The following is an 18603-nucleotide window of genomic DNA, read 5'->3' as shown; positions in this document are numbered from 1 at the left end:
GATCTTTATTAATACGAACCAGGACGATAGTTTCTAACGTTGTGTACCCGGAGGGTGTTCCAGGGACCAAAGGCCCCGCGGCACAGTCAACGACCATGCCTCGGTGTTAGTGTCCTGGTAGTGAGTTTTTATCAACACGACCCATTAAGACATTTCCTGATGATGTAATGTTAGTGCCTTAATGGTTGATCTTTATTAAGCACGACCTCCGATGACATTTCCTGTCGTTGTGGTGTCGGGGGTCTTAGCAGGCAGCTTTAGTCAGGGTGTCCCCACTGCGGCAGGAGTTACTAATGTTATAGTGTCAGTGTCTCAGCCGCGAATCTTCATCAGCGTGATCAACAGCAGGAGTTGCTGACGTTGTAGCGTCACCTCCCCAACTTCGAGTCCTCAGCAGTGTTTGGATGAGATTCGGCAGACTCGAGACAACAAAGAAGCGACCCTTGGAAAACTAATTTCAGTCTTTCCCGTGTTTTGTCTTCTGCCTTTTGTCTCTTGTCTGGTATTGCCCGCAACTATCCAATCTCTTGACCTCAGCTGTTAGAAGCCTCCCCATCCCAACGTGAGTTTTGTTGGTTTTCACCCCCTGTTGTTGCTGCCTCATCTCCTATTTCTCCAGTGTTACAACATTCTTAGAGATCATTGCGAATTCTACCTGTACAAAAAAAAAAAATCATCATAAATATGTCAAACTCGATGCTGCTGGTTCAAGATGATGATAGGTATAAAAAAGTTAATCTTTTTTACATAACAGCGCTTTTCCTCTGCTTCCGCCATAGTTGCACCATGTAGTGACAGGTCTGTATGGACCTCACACGACAGGAAAGCGACAAGATAGGCGAACCCCTGCGTCTTCTTTTCCTATCTTCCTTCCGCTCGTCATACGGCAGGGAAAAAGTTCTCTCTCACTTCCTGCTTCCGTAAGAGACATGACTGTTATGAGAATTTCTTTGTGGTGGCAGTGGGGATTGTAGCCTTGGTGGGAGGATTGTGGTGAGGTTTGTAGTTATGGTGGTGAAGGTGGTAGCTGTAGCAGTGACCGTGGTTTGGGTAAGAGTGTGGGACAGGTGGCAATTGTGGCTTTGGCAGTGGTTGTGCTGTGTTATAATTATTACTTTCACAGGAAGGCGCTAATTCCTCTGAGATCATACAACACCTGTGGAATAGGTTACAATCAAACCTGATCCCATGAAGGGTACGCACATGTTATCCACACACGGACAATATATGCACTATAAGCAGCTCTCATTTATTTTACGTTACTGATTATCTACCAGCAGTCACACCCAAAATACCCAGAACTCACCACGTGGAGGTAGCTGCTCGGAGAGTTCTAGTGTGTGTGCTGTTTGTTCTGTGTTTATGTACAGCCGGATGTGCTGAAGATGGAACGAGTCGAGTGTGATGCGCATCCCACTGGAGACTTCGTTTGTCTTCGTCAGCACCGCCCGTCACCCACGATCCCTAGCAAGTTCACTCGCCTACAACAGTGAATTATCCAACACATTAAGACCCGAAATATAGATACACACAGCCGGGCCATGTTGGAACTCTGTTAGCTAATTAAGCCGTCGCTCAGAGAAGACTGGAGGCGGCGGCGGTGAAAGGGAGTGTTAGATAGAGAGAGAGAGAGAGAGAGAGAGAGAGAGAGAGAGAGAAAGAGAGAGGGGAAGGGAGGATATTCGTTTTTCTTTTCAAACAAATTTTCACCTGCAAAAAATCTTGTAATTAACTAAATTCTTGGACAATTAAGAGATTGTTGGGAATCCTGGCTATTAGTAGCTTTCCACAGGGCTCTGCTGAGGGAAGGGACTGAGGGAGAGGACTGAAGAGAGGGGACCGAGGGAGGGGACTGAGGGAGAAACTGTGGGAACTTAAGCTCCAGGCCGTCGCCTGAATATTTCCATTATTATTATTATTATTATTATTATTATAAAAAAGAAGCGCTGAACCACAAGGGCTATACATCGCTGCAGGACAGGAAGGAAACGAGGGCATCAGGTGGCAAAAGGGAGATGGATGAGTAATAGGTTACGGAGAACAGCGGGGCAGTGGATGGTGAAAGGGGGCAGCAAGAGACTGAGCTAGAAAGGGCTGAGGGGAGTGCAAAAGGTATCATCATCAGAGTTTGTGGAGTAAATCAGTCGTTGTCAAGAAGTCAATGAGAGAGTCAGGATTAAAGGAGGGTCCATCAGCAAGAAGGGAAGGTAAAGAGAGAGTAGTAGAGCGAAGACGACGTCGGAGGTAAATTCTGCGTGCTCGTTGATAGAGAGGGCAGTCTAACAGAATGTGGCTAATCGATACTGGAACTTGACACTGCTCACAGAGAGGAATAGGGTGCCTCTCCATGAGATACCCATGAGTAAGACGAGTGTGGCCAATGCGAAGGCGGTAGAGAGTAGTCTCACAACCTCAGCACTGATGACAAGAAGACGGCCAGTAACCTATGCTCGGTTTAATAAAATGAAGTTTGTTACCGAGCAGAGTTAACCAACGTTGTTGCCAACGGGTATGAAGGTGGGTAGCTATTACAGCAAAATAGTCCAGAAATAGAACAGAATATTTCCATAAAACTTCCGACAAATAATTCTTCGAGGCGTCTGGAAACATTTCGAAATAAACAAAAATTCTAAATGTTTTATTAAATAAAAATAACAATTATGAAATCAAATTTCATTATTGTAAATTCCAGTGGTGTGTTGTCTAAGTCCAGCATTGTCAGTTTGAGGCTTAGTAAGTCCCTGAACTCAGGCTAATATTTTTTATTTTACCTTTTGCCTTTTACTTAGAGAACAGCAATATAGAATTAGAATAAATTAGCTTTTATACCACAAAGTAATGAATTCTGATACAATCATCTCTATGATATTTAATTTTCTAAATGTGTTTTAGTATTGTCGCGAAGAATAAGGATAGTCTTATTTTTTTTTGGGGGGGGACTGAGGATAAAATAACATCGTTAATACACATTCATGCGAGTTTTAAACAGAGCAAAAAATCCCTACCCAAGAGGCCTTCAAATAAAGTATTAATGACTGCCAAGGTGTCCAGATGATAAATGAAGTAACCTGAAAATCTGATTCGTTATAAGACGTAATGCTAATCCATGTAAATATAAAGAATTATTAGTACTTACATGGAAAACTTAATATACAGAGGAACGAAGTTGAGGGAAAATGGCAAGTGGCCAGATAAGAAGCGAGAATATAGGAGGCAAGCACCAGGTAAACTGTAGTCCTGGCTCTTTATTTCAACTCGTACAGTGCGCTCTCGAGGAAATGTTCACTCAGATTACTCTTGGACATGCTGCCAGGTTCTCGAAATTCAGATACCGTTGCGCAGAACACTAGTGAACTTACGTCCTCTTGAAGCAAAGACTCTCATTGGGAGTAAGGAAGTTATGATTCAAAGTTAGTAACTCAATGCAATAGTAACTCAATGCTGGCCTCGTCGTAAGGCTAGTTTATAGGGTCACAGCTGACCTGGATGACATGATTGGCGTGTTAACTAAAAATTCTCGAAAGCTTCACTTTTTTTTATTTGGTTATACAGCTGTTTATCAACCAAAGTCCGAAGTTATCACTTTATCAGAATTGAAATAGAAAATTAAAGCATTGATAAAAAAAAAACTATATAATTAGGCCTCAGACTCCAGCTAAAGTGACAGTTAGTGGAAACCGAATAATAAACCCAACTCGCCTCACTTCCACGATTAGGCGAGAAATATAAAGACTTCTGGTTTTCTGCCAAATGAAGACTATGATACAACTGCTGGTGCTGTCACTGCCTGGGTAGACTATTCTGAGATACCAGCCCTGGTACCTGCGGTCAGGGATATCTACTTGGGGTACCTATTCTAGTCCGTGTTGCCTGGGATTTTTTCCTTAAAGTATTCCAAGGACAGCACACGTAACTGCCAATCCTTCAATTTTCCTGGTAGGTGACATGATCCATATCAAGGTCTGGCAGCTGGGAATTATTCTGGAAATTATACTGGAAATCATTCAATTTTACTTAAAAAAATATTACTGACCACTTCTAGCTAATATATTCACACGGTTGATGTGTATGATGTTGATTTAAGAATGCTTTTCTAAAGAGCACTTATTTTCAATAGTTTCGTACCTAATGTTTCGAAATTTGCCACAGAACTTCAGGTACCAAGAAGCTTCCATTAACTAATTTGCCCATAGTTATTTTTAACTGTGACACACTATGTACACAGTAATCCAAATTAAGGAGTTGTAATGGGTTGCTTGGCTGGCAAAGGAGTACGTGTACTTTGTGCCAGTGAAAATGACGTCCTACCTCGTCTTTCAGAGTAGTAGTATTATTTCTCTGAGAGCATGCGCTGGTATGCTCAAGGTCAACAGGAACAGTGTGACTGGTGCAGCCAGATATTTCTCGCCAGATAACGTCGTGCGTCGTGAAACACCTTAATGCGACTTTCCGCACAGGTCCGGCACAACTCAGAGGAGTATCCTTTTAGGGACGACTCACAACTTAACATGTAAACTAAACTGTTTACGTGACGGAGAAAGGCAAGTGTAAAGCTGAAGTTTACTCGCCCTGTCCGAGGCTCGGTTCTATTTCACTCCTGGGTAAGATTTAGAAGCTTGAGGCACGAGATACGGCTGTCTCGTGTATCACCAGTGAGACCAAGAGACAAAGGTCCTCCACCTAACTCATTCCTGGGAGAAAGACGCGTCAAGTTTGGTTTTGGCGACGTTAATTTAGGATTAGCTGAAATATATTGCCTAGCGCTTAGAATTTGTAGCTGTTAGAGTTTGTGAATGAAGAGATTTGTTTTGTTGAACTAGGTGATGAACGACTTGGGCATTGAGCTGTGGTGAAGCGATGTGTTTCCCTTTTTTATGGTGGCTGATCCTTCCTTGAGTGGTAATAGCCAGCCGGGATGTCCCTTAGAGCAACGCATTCGCAACAACAAAAAGCGTCCTTGACTGACTATACTGCAGCGCCAACACCAACAATACAGCCTGTTAGCACGGCACCGCAGTAGAGACACACATTGTCACAACAAATTGCACACCACAGCAATGCTGCACACCCCTCATACGCTACAGCACCCTACCCCTTTCCACACACGCGCGCGCATGCACTCACGCACGCACGCACGCACACACACACACACACACACACACACACACACACACACACACACACACACACACACACACACACACACACACACACACACACACACACACACACACACACACACACACACACACACACACACACACACACACACACACACACACACACACACGCACGCACCGATAGAACAGGCCTAGTGTCTATTCGACATGTGCCTAGGACAAAATGGTAACTAACACATACACACACACACATTGGGAAATTGAAGACTGAGATAAATCAAGGGGATGTTAGGAAGTATTTCTTTAGTCAAAGAGTTGTCAGAAAATGCAATAGTCTGGCAAGTGACGTAGCGGAGGCAAGAACCATACATAGTTTTAAAACGAGGTTTGATAAAGCTCATGGAGCAGGGAGAGAGAGGACCTAGTAGCGATCAGTGACGAGGCAGGTCCAGGAGCTATTAATCGACCCCTGCAACTACAAATGGGTGAGTACAAATAGTTGGGTATATAGACACAAACACACACACACACACACACACACACATGCGCGTGGGTCCGTGGGGTGCAGACGTGGGTGCACAAGGCTCCGAGAACCCTAGTGTTTTTTTAAGGTGTGCAGTAAATGCTAGCAGTAATCAGTGGTAGTGACATCGTCAGTGAACAATAATACGAGTGATAACTAAAGTTATTAGTTAAAAATAGTCGAGAGGAAGCTGAAATTATCAATATTTCAAAGCGCCAAGCCGTTGTGGGTCTGTAGGCGCTGTTGCCACACAGATTCAAACATACAAAGATCAAAGTGAGTGTGGAAGCGGCTGTTCAAGAATTATCAGCGTTTGGCTAACAAGTGAACTGTGGGGCACCATACAGTGAGAGTGAAAAAGTTAATAAGCAAAAGGGGAAAGGAAAAATAAAATATATAACAAGGGAAGGTGGCAGCAGTAGGCCTGCTTAAGCAGTGACGTCACGACAAGTTGTGTGCCATTATACATATAAAGTGAAGTGCATATAATGTGAAGTGTATACTATCATAAGTGAAAAGTGAAATCGCGTGAGGAACGAGGGATGTATGAGCACTTGTGGTTATAATCAACATAGGTGAAGGATCTCCAAAATAGGGATTTAAGGACTACGTACGACGACTTTGTCATCAGCATCTGGCAACTGTCACGACCGTTGCCAGCGCAAGTATCACTCACCTATTTTGTGGTTTGCATGTTGCAGGCTTGTTCTGGCCTTGCATCGCTGTTAGATACTGGTCACTCACTCCTGTAAGCTATTACAGTAGTTATTAGAAGTAAGGATACTTAGGAAGTCCTCTCTCAACGTGAACAAGGAATAGGATAATAACCAGCAATAATTGATACTTAAATCCAGAAATGGCAATAAGTGGAGAGAGTAGCATTTCTAGGAAAGACAGTTGGAACAGAGGGGTATAACAGATCTTTAAACCAAACCATCTACCCCCCCTAACCATCCCTCTCTCTCACACACAAACAAGAGCAGACACTCATAGAAGCTTTAGACCCTAGTAGCAATTTCCACTTTTTACAACCCAGAATTACTGGTATGTATTAACAGTATCTACCCCTCATACCTCCCCAATACACACGAATACACACGTATACACACATACACACACAGCTTTTAAGGGCAACATTGTAAGTAGGTGGGGTCGAGCCCCAGGAGAGTGGGGGTCAGGTCACAAGAAGTTGTGGCCAGTCAAGGACCACTGACACACACACATACACACACACACACACACACACACACACACACACACACACACACACACACACACACACACACACACACACACACACACACAACCCACACACACACATGCAACACACACACACACAACACACACACACACACACACACAACAAACACACACACACACACACACACATTGCCAGACTCACACATACACTCCCCCCTCCCCCACCGACATCTCACTCCTTCACCTGATCCCTGCCCCTCCCCACCTCTCCCTCCTTCCCCCTCTCCTCTCTTGCCCACTCACCCACTTACTTCTCCCTCCTTCCCACTCCCCCTCCCCACTACTCTCCCACATAGCCACAGTTCCTCCACTACCTCCCCCCCCTACACTCTGACATACACAATACTAACCTAACATACAGAATTACATAGGTTTCCCACGCTGAGGCAATCACGATAAAACAAAAATGGGTTGCCAGAGAGCAACAAGAAAAACAAAGGGACAGGAAGAGGAAACTGCAAAGGAAGATTGGGCAGCAGAGCTCACAAAAAGGGAACATGAATGGGAAAAGAAACTAGAAGAACTTAGCATGAGAATGGAAGAGAGGATAGACATGGAAAGCAGGAAGTGGGAGGTGCAAGTCAAAGCAGCAGAGGCCAGGATACAGAGTTTAGAAGAGGAACTGAAAAATCTGAAACAGCCTAAAGAACTAAAGAACATTTTGGGATTGAGAACAGAGACTGCTACCTCAGCCACAAATAAGGGGACTGTAGGGAAAGAAGGAGCAAAACTGCACGTAGAAGCTCAATCAGTGGAGACTGTAGTAAATGAAAGAGCTAAGCTATATGTGGAGGCCCTAACAGACCACAGCAGAGCCCAGGGGAAGGGAAAATGACAGGCCACTGAGCCCAAGTACATTAGCTAGTGAAACTGAAGAAAGGAAAGCTGCAATGGAGGAAATCAAATTGAATGAGGGGATACACAGGGATATGCAGTGGGAGAATGAAAGGGTGAGGTCAGTCTTTGTGTATGGGCTCCAGGAAGTTCAAGGGGAAACTTATGAAGCAAGAAAACAAGGGAAAAAAAAGCAATTGAAAGCATCATGAAAGCAATAGGAGAAGACGACATGACCCACCTGGAAAATTTTCGGAGAATAAGGGGGTTTGCAAAAAAAAAAAAGAACCCGGCCAGCGAAAGTGACCTTCAAGGCAGAATCGACACAGAACAGGATCCTGCAGGAGAAAGCACGATTAAGGGACATGCCGGCATACAGGAAGGTGTATCTCGACCGTGACAGAACACAAGCAGGAAGGCAGAAACAGAGAGAGATGGTACAAAGGCGAAAGAAGGAAAGAGAGGGGATGGAGAAGACAGACAGGAGATCCCAGACACAGGAAGATCAAATACAGCCTCCCTCACAACTTCCTATAGAAACCTCCCAACCAGGTCAACCCCAGTGCAACCAAACACTCTAAACCAAAACACCCATGCCACATCCAATGCCCCCACCCACTGCATTACAAACTCCACCCACACAGCAACCACCCATAGTTCCTTATCGGGTCTCCCACTTCCCCAACCCCAATACACCTCCCAGACCACAATCTTAGAAAAGAAGTTGAAGGTGTGGTATACAAATGCAGATGGAATAACAAATAATTATGAGGAGTGGCACAAAACAATCAAGGAGACATCCCCAGACATAATAGCACTCACAGAAACAAAACTCACCAGAATAATAACAGATTCAATCTTTCCATCCGGATATCAAATCCTCAGGAAAGACAGAGGGAGGAGAAGGGGAGGAGGAGTTGCACTGCTCATTAAAAACCAGTGGGGGTTTGAGAAAATGGAAGGAATGGATGGCACGGGCGAAAGGGACTACTTAGTAGGAACAATCCAGTCTGAGGGACATAAGGTGATAATTGCAGTAATGTACAACCCACCACAGAACTGCAGGAGGCCAAGAGAAGAATACAATGAGAGCAACAGAGCAATGGTCGACACACTAGCCGAGGTGGCCAGGAGAGCACACATGGGGGGAACAAAGTTACTAGTTATGGGTGATTTCAATCACAAGGAGATTGACTGGGAAAACCTGGAGCCCCATGGGCGTCCCGAAACATGGAGAGCCAAGATGATGGATGTGGTACTGGAAAACCTCATGCATCAACATGTTAGAGACACTACCAGAAAGAGAGAAGAGGATGAACCAGCACGACTGGACATTGTATTCACCTTGAGTAGTTCTGACATCGAGGATATCATGTATGAAAGGCCCCTGGGAGCTAGTGATCATGTGGTTCTGTGCTTCGACTACATAGTTGAGCTCCAAGGGGAGAGAGCAGCAGGAATAGGGTGGGAAAACCAAACTACAAAAGGGGGAACTACTCAGGCTTGAGGAACTACAAAAGGGGGAACTACTCAGGCTTGAGGAACTTCTTTGAAGACATTCAGTGGGAGAGGGAACTGACAGGAAAACCAGTACAAGAAATGATGGACTATGTGGCAACAAAATGCAAGGAGGCAGAGGAGAGGTTTGTTCCCAAGGGAAACAGAAATAATGGGAAGAACAGAACGAGTCCTTGGTTCACCCAAAGGTGTAGGGAGGCAAAAACTAGGTGTACTAGAGAGTGGAAAAGGTACAGAAGACAGAGAACTCAGGAAAATAAAGAGATTAGCCGAAGAGCCAGAAACAAATATGCACAGATAAGAAGGGAGGCTCAGCGGCAATACGAAAATGACATAGCATCGAAAGTCAAGACTGGCCCGAAGCTGTTGTACAGCCACATCAGGAGGAAAACAACAGTCAAGGACCAGGTAATCAGACTGAGGAAGGGTGATGAGGAATTCACATGAAACGACCGGGAGGTATGTCAGGAGCTCAACACAAGATTTAAAGAAGTATTTACAGTGGAAACCAGTAGGACTCCAGGAAATCAGAGCAGGGGGGTGCACCAGCAAGTGCTGGATGAGGTACATATAACCAAGGAGGAGGTGAAGAAGCTGCTATGCGAACTTGACAACTCAAAGGCGGTGGGACCAGACATCTCCCCGTGGGTCCTTAAAGAGGGAGCAGAGATATTGTGTGTACCGTTAACAAAGATCTTCACATCATTTGAAACTGGGCAACTCCCCGAGGTATGGAAGATGGCAAATGTAGTCCCAATTTTTAAAAAGGGAGACAGACATGAGGCACTAAACTACAGACCTGTATCACTAACGTGTATAGTATGCAAGGTCATGGAGAAGATCATCAGGAGGAGAGTGGTGGAGCACCTGGAAAGAAACAAGTGTATAATTGACAACCAGCATGGTTTCAGGGAGGGAAAATCCTGTGTCACAAACCTACTAGAGTTTTATGACAAGGTGACAGAAGTAGGACAAGAAAGAGAGGGGTGGATCGACTGCATTTTTTTGGACTGCAAGAAGGCCTTCGACACAGTTCCTCACAAGAGGTTACTGCAAAAGCTAGAGGATCAGGCACACATAACAGGAAAGGCACTGCAATGGATCAGAGAATACCTGACAGGGAGGCAACAACGAGTCAGGGTACGTGACGAGGTGTCAGAGTGGGCGCCTGTGACAAGCAGGGTTCCACAGGGGTCAGTCCTAGGACCTGTGCTGTTCTTGGTATATGTGAATGACATAACGGAAGGGATAGACTCAGAAGTGTCCTTGTTTGCGGACGATGTGAAGTTAATGAGAAGAATGAAATCGGATGAGGATCATGCAGGACTACAAAGAAACCTGGACAGGCTACAAGCCTGGTCCAGCAACTGGCTCCTTGAGTTTAACCCCTGCCAAATGCAAAGTCATGAAGATTGGGGAAGGGCAAAGAAGACCGCAGACACAATATAGTTTAGATGGCCAAAGTCTGCAAATCTCACTCAAGGAAAGATATCTGGGGGTGAGTATAACACCGAGCATTATCTCCCGAGGCACACATCAATCAGATAACTGCTACAGCATACTGGCGCCTTGCAAACCTACGGATAGCGTTCCGATATCTCAGTAAGGATTCGTTCAAGACTATGTATACCATTTACGTCAAGCCCATACTGGAGTATGCAGCACCAGTTTGGAATCCACACCTAGTCAAGCACGTCAAGAAATTAGAGAAAGTGCAAAGGTTTGCAACAAGACTAGTGCCAGAGCTACGGGGATTGTCCTACGAAGAAAGGTTGAGGGAAATCGGCCTGACGACACTGGAGGCCAGGAGGGTCAGGGGAGACATGATAACGACATATAAAATACTGCGCGGAATAGACGAGGTGGACAAAGACAGGATGTTCCAGAGATGGGACACAGACACAAGAGGTCACAATTGGAAGTTGAAGACTCAGATGAATCAAAGGGATGTTAGGAAGTATTTCTTCAGTCATAGAGTAGTCAAGCCGTGGAATAGCCTAGAAAGTGAAGTAGTGGAGGCGGGAACCATACATAGTTTTAAGGCGAGGTATGATAAAGCTCATGGTGCAGGGAGAGAGAGGACCTAGTAGCAATCAGTGAAGAGGCGGGGCCAGGATCTATGAATCGACCCCTGCAACCACAAATAGGTGAGTACACTTGATTGCGTTTTCCTAGACTGCAGGAAGGCCTTTGACACAGTTCCCCACAAGAGATTAGCGCAGAAGCTGGAGGATCAGGCGCATATAACAGGGAGGGCACTGCAATGGATCAGGGAATACCTGACAGGGAGGCAGCAACGAGCCATGGTACGTGAAGAGGTATCACAGTGGGCGCCTGTGACGAGCGGGGTCCCACAGGTGTCAGTTCTAGGACCAGTGCTATTTTTGATATATGCGAACGACATGATGGAAGGAATAGACTCTGAAGTTTCCCTATTCGCAGATGATGTGAAGTTGATGAGAAGAATTAAATCGGATGAGGATGAGGCAGGACTGCAAAGAGACCTGGACAGGCTGGACATGTGGTCCAGAGACTGGCTTCTCGAATTCAATCCTGCCAAATGCAAAGTCATGAAGATTGGGGAGGGGCAAAGAAGACCACAGACGAAGTATAGGCTAGGTGGACAAAGACTACAGACCTCACTCAGGGAGAAAGACCTTGGGGTGACCATAACACCGAGCACGTCACCGGAGGCACACATCAACCACATAACTGCTGCAGCATACGGGCGCCTGGCAAACCTGAGAATAGCGTTCCGATACCTTAATAAGGAATCGTTCAAGACACTGTACACTGTGTATGTTAGGCCCATACTGGAGTATGCAGCACCAGTCTGGAACCCACACCTGGTCAAGCACATCAAGAAGTTAGAGAAAATACAAAGGTTTGCAACAAGGCTAGTCCCAGAGCTCAGGGGAATGTCGTACGAGGAAAGGTTGAGGGAAATACGACTTACGACACTGGAGGACAGAATGGTCAGGGGAAACATGATAACGACATACAAGATACTGCGGGGAATAGACAAGGTAGACAGAGATAGGATGTTCCAGAGAGGGAACACAGAAACAAGGGGTCACAACTGGAAGCTGAAGACTCAGACGAGTCACAGGGACGTTAGGAAGTATTTCTTCAGTCATAGAGTCGTCAGGAAGTGGAATAGCCTAGCAAGTGAAGTAGTGGAGGCAGGAACCATACATAGTTTTAAGAAGAGGTATGACAAAGCTCAGGAAGCAGAGAGAGAGAGAGGACCTAGTAGCGATCAGTGAAGAGGCGGGGCCAGGAGCTCGGACTCGACCCCTGCAACCTCAACTAGGTGAGTACTAGGTGAGTACACTCACACACACACACACACACACACACACACACACACACACACACGCACACACGCACACACACACACACACACACACACACTCACACACACACACACACACACACACACACAACAAACATAACCACGGCACAGTTCTCCGCCTCACTTAGCATGTAAATATCCCGTCAGTTTTGCCATGGAAGCCGGACACCACGCACGTCATTTTTTTTATTTCTTCCTCCCAAAATTTCTCCTCCTTCCCTCTGGGCCACATGCCAACATTTGCATCCCTTTCCTCCCCTGGGTGTAAACTTTGTCCTCCCAATAAGAGGATATTGGCCGTGCACGAGCGACGGCGCGTCACCGAGAACTTAATTTTGGGAAGGACCGAGAACCAAAGAAAGCAATGCGGCGTCAGCGGTGTGTCAGGGTCGAGGTGGGACATCCCAGAGGTGTCCAATACAAAGGACACCACAGAGGTGTCCAATACAGCAGGACATCCCAGGGGTGTCCAATACAGTAGGACCTCCCAGAGGTGTCCAAAACAGTAGGAGATCCCAGAGGTGTGCAGTACAGTGAGACATATCAGAGGTGTCCAATACAGCAGAACATCCCAGAGGTGTCCAATACAGCGTGACATCCCAGAGGTGTCCAATACAGTGAGACATATCAGAGGTGTCCAATACAGCAGGATATCCCAGAGGCGTCCAATACGGCGTGACATCCCAGAGGTGTCCAATACAGTGAGACATATCAGAGATGTCCAACACAACATGACATCCCAGAGGTCTACAATCCAGCAGGAAATTTATTCCTTTCGCTGTCAAGTTGTTGAGGTAAACAAAATGACTTCGAGGTTTCTCACCTCGAAAGTAAGATTATTTTTGTTTAAATGGTTGAAATGTATTTATTTCAGGAAGTTCATCGCTGTGACGAAACAGAATGATTATGGAAAGGGTACGAAGACATGGACACGAGCTACAGACAAGGTTTTCACTGGAACAACGTTTCGCTCATGTAGAGCCTTTATTTACAATACATAAAGCATACCACGGGTGGGATTAGAACCCGTGATCAGAGAGTCACAAAACTCCAGACCGTCGCTTTAGCTGGTCCAGTGGCTAACGCGACGGTCTGGAGTTTTGTGACTCTGATCGCGGGTTCTAACCCCACCCGTGGTATGGTTTGTTTGCAATCGTGTCATTACCATTTCGTGAGTTACAATACCTAGGTTACCGTCAACACGCTCATGAAGCTCTAGGCAGAGTTTTTATACTTATCATCAGATAGCCAAACAATCATTATTATGATAATGATCATTATCATCGTCACTATCATGATCATTATACCAATCTCTTTCTTCTCTCTTGCTTCCCCACTTTCCTGGTTGAACCAGCCAGAAGCGGCAGACATTATGAGAGTACTTATACTTAAGACTAATAGCTCTTCTTACCCTCAGTAACGAGCAACGTTCAGAGAAATACTTTTACAGTGGCACAGACTCACTAAATATACCGTGCTCGTGGAACCAACACTTATTTTCAATAATCCGTTTCTAGACACACTCTCACAGGAAGCCTGTTGCCAGGCTTCATGTGAGAGAGAGCATCACCCCGGGGGTGGTCCAGCCAACCTGTGAGAGCACATCGCCCCCGGGGATGGTCCAGCCTTCCTGTGAGAGAACATCACCCCCGGGGTTGGTCCAGCCAACCTGTGAGAGCGCATCACCCCCGGGGATGGTCCAGCCTTCCTGTGAGAGCACATCACTGCCGGTGGTGGTCGGAAGTTTTATCCGTGCCAGCTTGAAGGGAAGAATAAAGTGTTTTTTCTTTTTTCTTCTCGTACATGTTGAATAAATATTATTTAGTAACTTGAAGCGTGATGGAGTCTGTACTTCCAGCCGCTTCAACAGACCTGCACCAATTTGTGTCGTTTCCTATTTCACAAACGAGGCACTGAAAATTGCCGTCTCGATCCTTTCGTCCTTATTGGAATTCTGTGTTGGCAGTAAATTTTTAGCATGAAGCAAAATTCCCTCTTTTACAGTGTCTCATATCCATAGAAGAGCCCGATTCATATGCCATATACCGTTGATATTAAGATGGTGGACACCGAGGACAGATACTGTCTGGTCTATGTTGGGAACCTCGGTTCGCTGAGCTGAATGACACGCTTGTATTCGTGTTTCGGTACTACGGATTGTTAGTTGTTCAGTGTCACATAACATGCACACGCACGCGCGCGCAAGCACACACACACGCACGCACGCGCATGCACACACACACACACACACACACACACACACACACACACACACACACACACACACACACACACACACACACAGTGTTGTGGCACAGAAATTACCTTTAGTTTATGAATAAGATACATGCGAATGGGTGGTGAACAAGTATTTTTTATGGTGGTTTCTTGCGTTAAATTTAGCAAGTGGTTTCTCATCTTAGGACGACTCCTGGTCATTCAAGCTCCGTCAGTCATGCTAAGAAAACATGGCTCTTTTCGGGAAATAATACTCTGTGTGCTCTGTGGGTCGCAGTGTTTGACTTCAGTCAAGATGGAATGATCAAAATGCAAGGTATTGTGTATATTTTGCCATTCACTCTGTATTATTTCTGATGTCTCCAAACCTGTTTTCCTAGTTATACATCTTGAGACACCTTCAAGGTGCTACACCCTGTCTCTCTACAGTCTTGTAGTCTTCAAGAATTCTTCGTCCAGTCCCTTGACGTGTAGTGCCAACCACACATTTCTTCTCTAATTAAATAAAGAATGGAATCCTGTTATTTCTCTCCTGCGGCTCTCTCTCTGTCTCCCTCCCTCCCTCCCCCCCCCTCTCTCTCTCTCTCTCTCTCTCTCTCTCTCTCTCTCTCTCTCTCTCTCTCTCTCTCTCTCTCAACTTGCTGTTCTGTCAGAGTGAAAACTTGGTAAGATTAATCTGAATCATGTCCCCAGCCTGACATTTTCGCCTCCTAGCCGCTTGCAAGGAGTTCCCTCTGGTCTTGGGAGAATTTCAAACACTGTTAACCTTCCGTTCCTACTGAATCCTCAGCTTCCGGTTGTCCTTCTCTCACTGTCTCCCTTTATTACTTTTTAGTTTCATTTTAATTACGCTAAGTCGTGTTACGGGAGTGAAGACTAGTATATCTCAGGTTATATATCCATTTTTATTTATTCTCGTTCTTCTTGTCTCTTAAAACCTAAAGAGGACATTTCATTATTGATTTTAATTCCTACCTGTTCCTCTTACTTGTTCTTCTTACCTGCTCTTCTTCATATTTGCTCTTCTTCTTAACTGTTTTCCCCCTACTTGCTCTTCTCCCCACTTACTCTTCTCCCCACTTGCTCTTCTCCTCACTATAATCCCCACTTACTCTTCTCTCCACTTGCTCTTCTTCCCATTTGCTCTTCTCCCCACTTGTTCCTCTCCCCTCCTGCTCTTCTCCTCTCTTACCCTTCTCCCCCCTGCTCTTCTCCCCACCTGCTCTTCTTCTCTCTTACTCTCCTCCTTACTTACTCTTCTCCCCACTTGCTCTTCCTCATTTTCTCTTCTCCCCATCTGCTCTTCTCGTCTCTTACTCTTCTCCCCATCTGCTCTTCTCGTCTCTTACTCTTCTTTCCATCTGATCTTCTCCTCTCTTACTTTTCTCACCATCTGCTCTTCTCCTCTTTTATTCTTCCCCCCACTTTTCTTCCCACCTGCTCTTCTCCTCTTTTATTCTTCCCCCACTTTTCTTCCCACCTGCTCTTCTTCCCACTTGTTCTCCCCACTTAATCTTCTCCCCACTTGCTTTTCCCCCACCCCACCTGCTATTATCCCCACCTGCTCTTCTCCCCACCTGCTATTCTCCCCACCTGCTCTTTTCCCCACCTGTTATTATCCCCACCTGCTCTTCTCCCCACCTGCTATTCTCCCCACCTGCTCTTCTCACCACCTATTATTATCCCCACCTGATCTTCACCCCACCTGCTATTATCCCCGCCTGCTCTTCTCCCCACCTGCTATTCTCCCCACCTGCTCTTCTCCCCACCTACTATTCTCCCCACCTGCTATTCTCCCCACCCTCTCTTCTCCCCACCTGCTCTTATCCCACCTGCTATTATCCCCACCTGTTCTTCTCCCCACCTACTATTATCCCCACCTGCTCTTCTCCCCACCTGCTATTCTCCCCACCTGCTCTTCTCCCCACCTGCTATTCTCCCCACCTACTCTTCTCCCCACATGCTATTCTCCCCACCTTCTCTTCTCCCCACCTGCTATTATCCCCACCTGCTCTTCTCCCCACCTGCTATTCTCCCCACCTGCTCTTCTCCCCACCTGCTATTCTCTCCACCTACTCTTCTCCCCACCTGCTATTCTCCCCACCTTCTCTTCTCCCCACTTGCTCTTATCCCCACCTGCTCTTCTCCCCACCTGCTATTCTCCCCACCTACTATTCTCCCCACCTGCTCTTATCCCCACCTGCTATTCTTCCCACCTACTCTTCTCCCCACCTGCTCTTATCCCCACCTGCTCTTCTCCCCACCTACTCTTCTCCTCACCTGCTATTCTCCCCACCTTCTCTTCTCCCCTCCTGCTATTCTCCCCACATGCTATTCTCCCCACCTGCTATTCTCCCCACCTGCTCTTCTCTCTACCTGCTATTCTCCCAACCTTCTCTTCTACCCACCTGCTCTTCTCCCCACCTGCTATTCTCCCCACCTCTTCTCCCCACCTGCTATTATCCCCACCTGCTCTTCTCCCCACCTGCTATTATCCCCACCTACTCTTCTCCCCACCTGCTATTCTCCCCACCTGCTCTTCTCCCCATCTGCTATTCTCCCCACCTTCTCTTCTCCCCACCTGCTATTCTCCCCACCTGCTCTTCTCACCACCTGTTATTATCCCTACCTGCTCTTCTCCCCACCTGCTATTATCTACACCTGCTCTTCTCCCCACCTGCTATTCTCCCCACCTGCTCTTCTCCCCACCTGCTATTCTGCCCACCTACTCTTCTCCCCACCTGCTATTCTCCCCACCTTCTCTTCTCCCCACCTGCTATTATCCCCACCTGCTCTTCTCCCCACCTGCTATTCTCCCCACCTGCTCTTCTCCCCACCTGCTCTTCTCCCCACCTACTCTTCTCCCCACCTGCTATTCTCCCCACCTTCTCTTCTCCCCACCTGCTATTATCCCCACCTGCTATTCTCCCCACCTGCTCTTCTCCCCACCTGCTATTCTCCCCACCTACTCTTCTCCCCACCTGCTATTCTCCCTACCTGCTCTTCTCCCACCTGCTATTCTCCCCACCTGCTCTTCTCCCCCTGCTATTCTCCTGCTCTTCTCCCCACCTGCTATTCTCCCCACCTTCTCTTCTCCCCACCTGCTATTCTCCCCACCTCTTCTCCCACCTGCTATTCTCCCCATCTAATCTTCTCCCCACCTGCTCTTCTCCCCACCTGCTATTCTCCCCACCTGCTCTTCTCCCCACCTGCTCTTCTCCCCACCTGCTCTTCTCCCCACCTGCTCTTCTCCCCACCTGCTATTCTCCCCACCTGCTCTTCTCCCCACCTGCTATTCTCCCCACCTGCTCTTCTCCCCACCTGCTATTCTCCCCACCTGCTCTTCTCCCCACCTGCTATTCTCCCCACCTGCTCTTCTCCCCACCTGCTATTCTCCCCACCTGCTATTCTCCCCACCTGCTCTTCTCCCCACTTACTCTTCTCCCCACCTGCTCTTCTTCCCACCTGCTCTTCTCCCCACCTACTCTTCTACCCACCTACTCTTCTCCCCACCTGCTATTCTCCCCACCTGCTCTTCTCCCCACCTGCTCTTCTCCCCACCTGCTATTCTCCCCACCTGCTCTTCTCCCCACCTGCTCTTCTCCCCACCTGCTATTCTCCCCACCTGCTCTTCTCCCCACCTGCTATTCTCCCCACCTTCTCTTCTCCCCACCTGCTATTATCCCCGCCTGCTCTTCTTCCCACCTGCTATTCTCCTCAACTGCTCTTCTCACCACCTGCTATTCTCCCCACCT

This window comes from Cherax quadricarinatus, chromosome 14 (genome assembly GCF_038502225.1).
Source record: "Cherax quadricarinatus isolate ZL_2023a chromosome 14, ASM3850222v1, whole genome shotgun sequence".
NCBI lineage: Eukaryota > Metazoa > Arthropoda > Malacostraca > Decapoda > Parastacidae > Cherax > Cherax quadricarinatus.
This window is presented reverse-complemented; position numbering follows the sequence as displayed.